The sequence below is a fragment of the Rutidosis leptorrhynchoides genome, chromosome 8 (assembly GCF_046630445.1).
Source record: "Rutidosis leptorrhynchoides isolate AG116_Rl617_1_P2 chromosome 8, CSIRO_AGI_Rlap_v1, whole genome shotgun sequence".
NCBI lineage: Eukaryota > Viridiplantae > Streptophyta > Magnoliopsida > Asterales > Asteraceae > Rutidosis > Rutidosis leptorrhynchoides.
The window spans coordinates 11,577,214-11,584,420 of record NC_092340.1 but is presented as its reverse complement, the minus strand read 5'-3'; the positions used below and the strand labels follow the sequence as shown (position 1 = coordinate 11,584,420).

Below are 7,207 nucleotides of genomic sequence, written 5' to 3'. Positions count from 1 at the left end.
AATTATTTTGATAATTATTTCCCGGCCTTAGGTTCATGTAGGAAACATTCTCTCGTTGTTCCATCGTTTGCTCAATGTGACAATCTTTCGTTAAGTATGGTCCACCGCATTGCTCACAACTGATTCATATTGCGTGAATATCTTTATTCATCTTTTCCATTCGTCTCTTGAAAGCATCTATTTTTGCAGAAACGGAATTAAAGTCATGGATAGAATCGGCTCTAGCCACTTTAGATGAACGAAAAATATCCTTTTCCTGGTGCCACTCATGAGAGTGGGAGGCTGTATTATCAATTATCTTGTGAGCTTCGGTTGCGATTTTCTTCATAATGGAACCACCAGCTGCTGTGTCGATGTCTTTTCGTATAGCAACATCGACACCTTAGTAGAATGTTTGTACTATTTGATAAGTGTCTAAACCTTGCTGAGGACATCCTCTCAACAACTTTTCGAATCTTGTCCACGCCTCATATAATGTTTCATTTGGCTTTTGCACGAACGTAACAATTTCTCCTTGAAGTCTCACGGCTTTAGATGCCGGAAAGAATCTTTTAAGAAATTTCTCAACTAAAACATCCCATGCATCAATCGCTCCTTTAGGTAACGATTCTAACCAATCTTTGGCTTCTCCCTTTAAAGTCCAGGGAAACAACATGAGATAGATCTGCTCATCCTCAACTTTTCTGATTTTGAATAGAGTACAGATCCTATTAAAGGTTCGAAGATGTTCATTTGGATCTTCTTTTAGCGTACCACTATATTGGCATTGATTTGTTACCATGTGTAGGATTTGTCCTTTGATTTCATAATCTGGTGCATTAATGTCTGGTCTAAGAATGGCGTGACCTTAGCCCGTGCGTGTGGCTCTCATTCGGTCATCCATACTTTGAGGTTTCGTTATTTCCATATTTGAAATTGTTGAATTCGAATTACTAGAAGATTCTGATTTAACGGTTTGTGGTTCAGGAGGAATGATTAGTGGTTTTGGATCTTAGAATTGTCCTTGAATATCCTCCGGGTTCTCGCTTGTGAAGTCGGGTTCAAAAAATGGATTATCGGAAATTTGAATTGGAGTTCTTGTTCGACTAGATGATGATTCTAAAGAAAAATCAACGGCGCCAATATTGGCTAGATGTCTTGATCGAGTTACAGGTGGTGAACGTATGAAAGGTGGTGAACGTTTTGCTCGGTGCATTCACAGAATATCCTATCAGAAATTATATAAGTTATCAAATTAATAGACTTTTCTACTTTTGCCCACGTTTCGAATAGCCAAAAGATGCAGTAGGGAGCCAGGATCCTTTAAGTCGGGAAATCCACAACTCAACCACTAACAAATCCAACTATTACTACGAAGCAGAAAATTTTGGATGTCTATCAATTTAACCGCTTAAAATAATTTTTCGTCGAAATTTATAGAAAATAAAGAAAATTCTATGTCCTAAAAACCAGAGTGTAGAAATGAAAAAGAAAAAGCGCGTCAAAAAATAAGAAGTCGAAAAACAAACGTCGAAAAACAAAAAGTTGAAAAATAATAATAAGAAAGTAAAGCGTCGAAAACTTAAAACTAAAAGTAGCAACTAAAGTCTTAAAATTCTAAAGGAACTAAGGCAATTACTTAAAAGGTATTAAAATCTATTAAACTTAAAACGGCGTCGCAAAATTCTAAAGCGCCTAAATCTTAATCTAAAGAAAAAGCACTTAAGGGATTTTACGGCAAGCCTAAAAACTAGAAATATAATAATAACTACGGCAAAAACTAACTTAAAACTAATTACGAATGACAAATATTAAAAACTATGAACTAAATGATTAAAAAGATACAAATGATAAAATTACTTATTTTTATAAAAATATATTTTTTTATTATTATTTTATAAAAATATTAATTTTATATATTTAATAATAAGATTAACACTTAATATTACTAAATATAAATTAAGACTAGAAATATAAACTAATTAAATAATTAAAACCCTAATTAATAATAATTATAAATTAAAAACCCTAGGCATATTTAATGCAGTACGAGGATCAGGTGTCAGACAACACCATGCGATCACATGGATATAAAACTACCATCCCATGCGTTCGCATGAGCTTCAGGTTCAGATGGAGTGCAGGCTCAAAATTGCAGAGTCAAATCGTTTTTTATTTTATTTTTTTATATATATAGCGTTTCGCTTCGGCGTTGTCCAGTGTAGCGGCGCCAAAAACTTGATGTGTGTAGCGGAGGTGTACGAAATAGTATTAATTTTATTATAAAATACGGCGAAATATGATACAAGTTTTATTTATTTATATAGATGGGATATACCTAAACCTTGCTACAACACTTATAGGCAGTGTACCTAATCGTATAGTAGTGTAGTTTTTAGTAAGTCCGGTTCGTTCCACAGGGATTCACTTATTGCGTACACTATATTTTTAAACAATTATATATATATATATATATATATATATATATATATATATATATATATATATATATATATATATATATATATATATATATATATATATATATATATATATTAGTAATATAGTATTATTATTATTATTATTATTATAAAGGGGGGTTTTTACCGTTTAATGACCGGTTTTTTGATTTTAAGTCCTAAGGCAAAATATAAATATAACTTAATTTAAAGCGTAAAGTAAATGACGATAAATAAAAATGCGATAAAATAAAAGTACGATAAATAAAATGACGATAAATAAAAATGCGATGAGATATAGATTAAGAGAATTATGCTTATTTAAACTTCCGTAATCATGATGTTGACGTGTTGATTTTAGTTTATTACCAAGGGTTAATTGTCCTTTGTCCTGGATTTATTTGATACCTATCTGGTTTTTGTCCATAATAGTCCATCGGTCATTATTATAAAATGCTCGTCAAATTAACCTTATTCCCGAAGTCAAATATTCCAACTAATTAGGGATTCAGACTGTAACAAGGTTTTAATACTTTGTTAATAATTACACCAGGTTATCGACTGCGTGTAATCCAAGGTTTTAATACTTTGTTAACAATTACACCAATTACCCTTGTATGTAATCCACCCCTGTTTTAATGAGATATGAACATTAATTTACCCACTTGATCAGCTTGAATAATCAATTACCCAACCCGAATAATTAATTAAATGATCGTAAAAGATGTCGTATAAACGTCACTAAATAGGACATGCACAATCATTTAATAATTATTAGATTAACTAATTTGAAGATAGGTTCGACAGATTCTAATGAGTTGTCATTCGATTAGACAATACCCCCCATCTATTAATAGTCCATAGTCCAATGTCCACAAGTGTCGATCTTTTGTCCAAACCCGAATTATCGTACAAAATCCAATAACCCCGTCTTAATATTTAGCCCAACATCACGATTACTTCGGCTCAAATAAGCATAATAATAACTAAGTTACGAGACATTAATTTAAAAAGGAAGAACATAGCTTACAGTGATTATTTATCGCGTAGCGTTAGACGGACAGAGTTCCGACTTTAAAACCCGTAAAACATTTCTTACAATAACCCAACTAAACCATAATTTATTATTAATCTTAATTATAATTAGAATTATAATTATATATATATATATATATATATATATATATTACATAGAGAGAAAGAAATATTGAAAAAGGTGTGTGTAAAATTCGGCCAGAAAACTTGCAATTTATAGAACCTTACCCACATCTGGGGCTCATGCGATCGCATGGGCTTCCAGTGTATGTGCCATGCGATCGCATGGCCAGGCTGGCATGCTCATAATCAGTTTAAAAATGTGGGCTGCTGCGAATTAATTAATATATAATATAATATATATAATTATATATAATATAATATATATTATATATATATTATATTATATTTTTGTGCATAGTAGACTTGTAATTTTAGGTCCGTTGACTCGTGCGTTGATGCTCGATTTATGTGTCAGTTCTGGATTTTCGAACGTCCTTTCGGGCTATTAGATATCTTGTAGTTTGCGTTTCGCGGCTTGTACTCTTGTAATTTTTAGACGTTTCTCATAAATAATTTGAACCACTTGGATTGTATTTTGTACATTTGAGCTTTTTGGTCATTTGCGTCTTCAAATCTTCGAATCTGTCTTTTGTCTTCGCACTTATTTATTTAAACGAATATTACATAAAAATAGAACAATTGCAACTAAAAGCTTTACATATTGGAAGGATATTGCGCCTAAATATATGTTCATTTGGAGCACTATCGTCGGTCCAAAAAGGTCGTCAACCTAAGTCAAAGGTCACTAGGTCAGTATGTTGTCCCAAAATATTTAAAAGTGTATAAATTAAGTTTAAGTGTCATCATCAACATCATTCATCATCATAAAAGCTAAGTATGTTTAACAAGAATAGTGATCGAAATAAAAGCCTGACTTTGGACAGCTGTTACGACCTCTATACAAATCGAAAAGATGTGTAGTCAGTGGCTATGGCTCCGTATGTGAGTCCTTTAACCGCTGACCAATTTTCAGAACCTAACTTGTCTTCGTTTGACCGTGACGACGGTTTAAGTACGAGTAGGTCAGAAATTTTAGCACAACGTTACAAAGGCGTAGTGACTTTCGAAAGGCTATAAATCCTAAATCGTATATCAGATTAAGTCGAGGCCTAAACGAAAAGTCATTTACTCGAAACGAACTATCTGAAAATCAATTTTCCAGAAGTCCAGGAGTCTGATCAGACCACGAAAAATAGCAAACAAGTGCTCCAGTGAGGTTCTTGGTGCTTGATGCTCATCACGGTTCTCATCCTTGATGCTTGTAAGCTTCAAGTGTACAACTCTTTGATGTTTTAGCATCACCTTGACCAAGGTTCAACCATCAATACACAACTAAGAGTAAAATCTTTCATTCTACAAGTTTTGGACATCAAGATTGCCTCTTTATTGCATAAATCCAATAAAGCTTTAACTTTTATCCTTTTTACACAAGTTTATGCATCTCCATCATATGTGATGATGAAGACTTGAGCTTTATCATCACAACAAACACAAAAAGGTTCCAAGTAAGTGAGATCTACAATAATAACTTAGATATCAAGTATTAAGAAAATTCTAAGCTAGAAAGCTTGGATCTTTACAAGATTAATGAGACCATAAGCTAGAAAGCTAAAATCTTTAAGAAAATAATGAAAGTAATGAGACCATAAGCTAAAAAGCTAAGATCTTTAACATAATAATGAAACCCTAAGCTAGAAAGCTTGGATCTTTAGTGTTCTTGAAGATCTTAAAGCATAAAGCTTGGATCTTTAAGATACATGAAGATCATAAACACAAGTTTTGATCTTTATAACAAAACAAAGAAATCACAAGCTAGATCTAACAAGTAAATGAAGATTCCAAGCTAGAAAGCTTGAATCTTTCATGTTCTTGAAGGATTCAAACCCAAGTTTGAATCTATAAGATATAACAAGATCAAAAGCTAAAAGGTAGATCCATAAAATGATGATGATGATGATGATGTTGACTTTATGAAGAGGAAAAGAAGAAGAAGAAAATTTAAAACTTACACTTTTTAGAGTGAGAAAGACTAGAGAGAGAATTAGAGAGTATGTGTGTGTAAATTGCAAATGAGATCAAGTGTAAAATGGGTGAGGTTTGAGTGGTATTTATAGTGGTGGTGGGGTGGTATGGCGTGGGATTGGGGGGAGACAAGGGGGGACAAACTTTTGCTTTTTGGTTAATGGTTGTATAAAGTTGGTGCTTATGTTAGGATCTCATGCAACATTAAGGATAATGCTTAACAAAAATGCTAGTATGTTCCCTCTAATAAATGGGCATTTGTCTTTCATTAATATGGGTCACAAACTTATTATAATTGGGCTAATTAAATAGTCCACTAGCTAGTGTAGGGTGGGCTAAAGTCCAACAAGGTAGAAAGTCCAACAAGACTAACTAGTGTGCTCTAGTAAATTATTAAGCGTAATTAAGCATCCAAAAACCCAAATAATTGTTATTATAAAATAACAATTAGTATTTCATAGTCGTAATATTCTGGTTACGACAAAAGTTAAACGTGTACACAGTACGCAGTTCGTTCTAAACGTCAAGTGACACTAACGGTCATAAAGGCTTCCGAGGTTCAAGTTAAGTAACCTACGTACTTAAAGGCACATTTTAATATATAAACGAAAGTAATCCACATGTAGTAAGATCCCAGAGTATAATATAGCTCAGTACGCACAAATACGCAGTTTCGTGAAAGCACAAAGCACAAAAGCAAGTCAAAAAAGTCGGGTCGTTACAGATTTGATGTTCTAAAACCTTACCATTGGAAAGTACACCTTATTAAATTTTCAACGATATTTGATTCATCAAAAATGGATTTACGGTTTGAAAGTTACAACCAAAACAAGTTTCATAAAATGCTGATTACGGCTTTTGCACGCCGCGCAAAATTATGCGCACCGCCCAAAACGTACTGACAGAATTTGGTGGGTTTGCAATTTGGAGGAATTAAAGAGGGCACTTTGGTCTTTTCACTTGTGGACGAGTTTTATACCCCAAAACTGATCTAGAACTCATTTTATCCTCATTTTTCACCAACTAAACCCTAGAGAGAGAGAGAGAGAGAGGAAGCTTGAGTTAGTGATGAAGATGGTGATTTTTGCCCAAATTGGAAGCGGGTTTTGGTTCTCCTTGATGTTTCTTGTTACTAGCTTGGTTTTGGAGTTGAGGTAAACCCTGGATTCGATCTAATTACCTTGATTTTGATTTGGGATTAGGGTTTGTGCTATTTAGGGTTATAAACCCCATTTCTTGTGATTTTGGGAGTTTTTGGGTAAGATTCATGTAAGTAAACCCAAATTGGTGACTTAGGGTTTTGATTGATGAAATTGCAAGTTTGGGTCTTGCATGTGTTGGTTTAAACCTTAGAACACTTGTATACTTGTGATGTTGGTGTTGTGTTGACTTGATTTTAGGTGTAAACCCTAATTTGGGTCAATATGGGTTTTATGTTGAAGTGGGTCAAGTGTTCTTGATTTTTGGTGTCTAATGATGATTTTGAGACACAATCACTAGTTGTTAGTGATTGTAGGTGTTTTTGGTGTTAATTGACAAGTCAAAGTGAGTTAAATCTAATTTGGTCAATTGGAAGTCAAACTTTTGTGTTAAGTGTTAAATTGGTGGTTTTATGACATAATCACTAGTAATGGTGCTTATGGGTCGAA

The 7,207-nt window shown here is 33.3% G+C and overlaps 1 non-coding gene across 1 annotated transcript; it reads left to right on the top strand.

The window, feature by feature from the left end:
* The first annotated feature begins 416 nt into the window (after positions 1-416).
* Positions 417-523, top strand: LOC139865343 (small nucleolar RNA R71). Its single transcript, XR_011764869.1, has one exon. It is a non-coding gene; the product is annotated as a small nucleolar RNA R71 (small nucleolar RNA).
* The last annotated feature ends 6,684 nt before the right edge of the window (positions 524-7,207 follow it).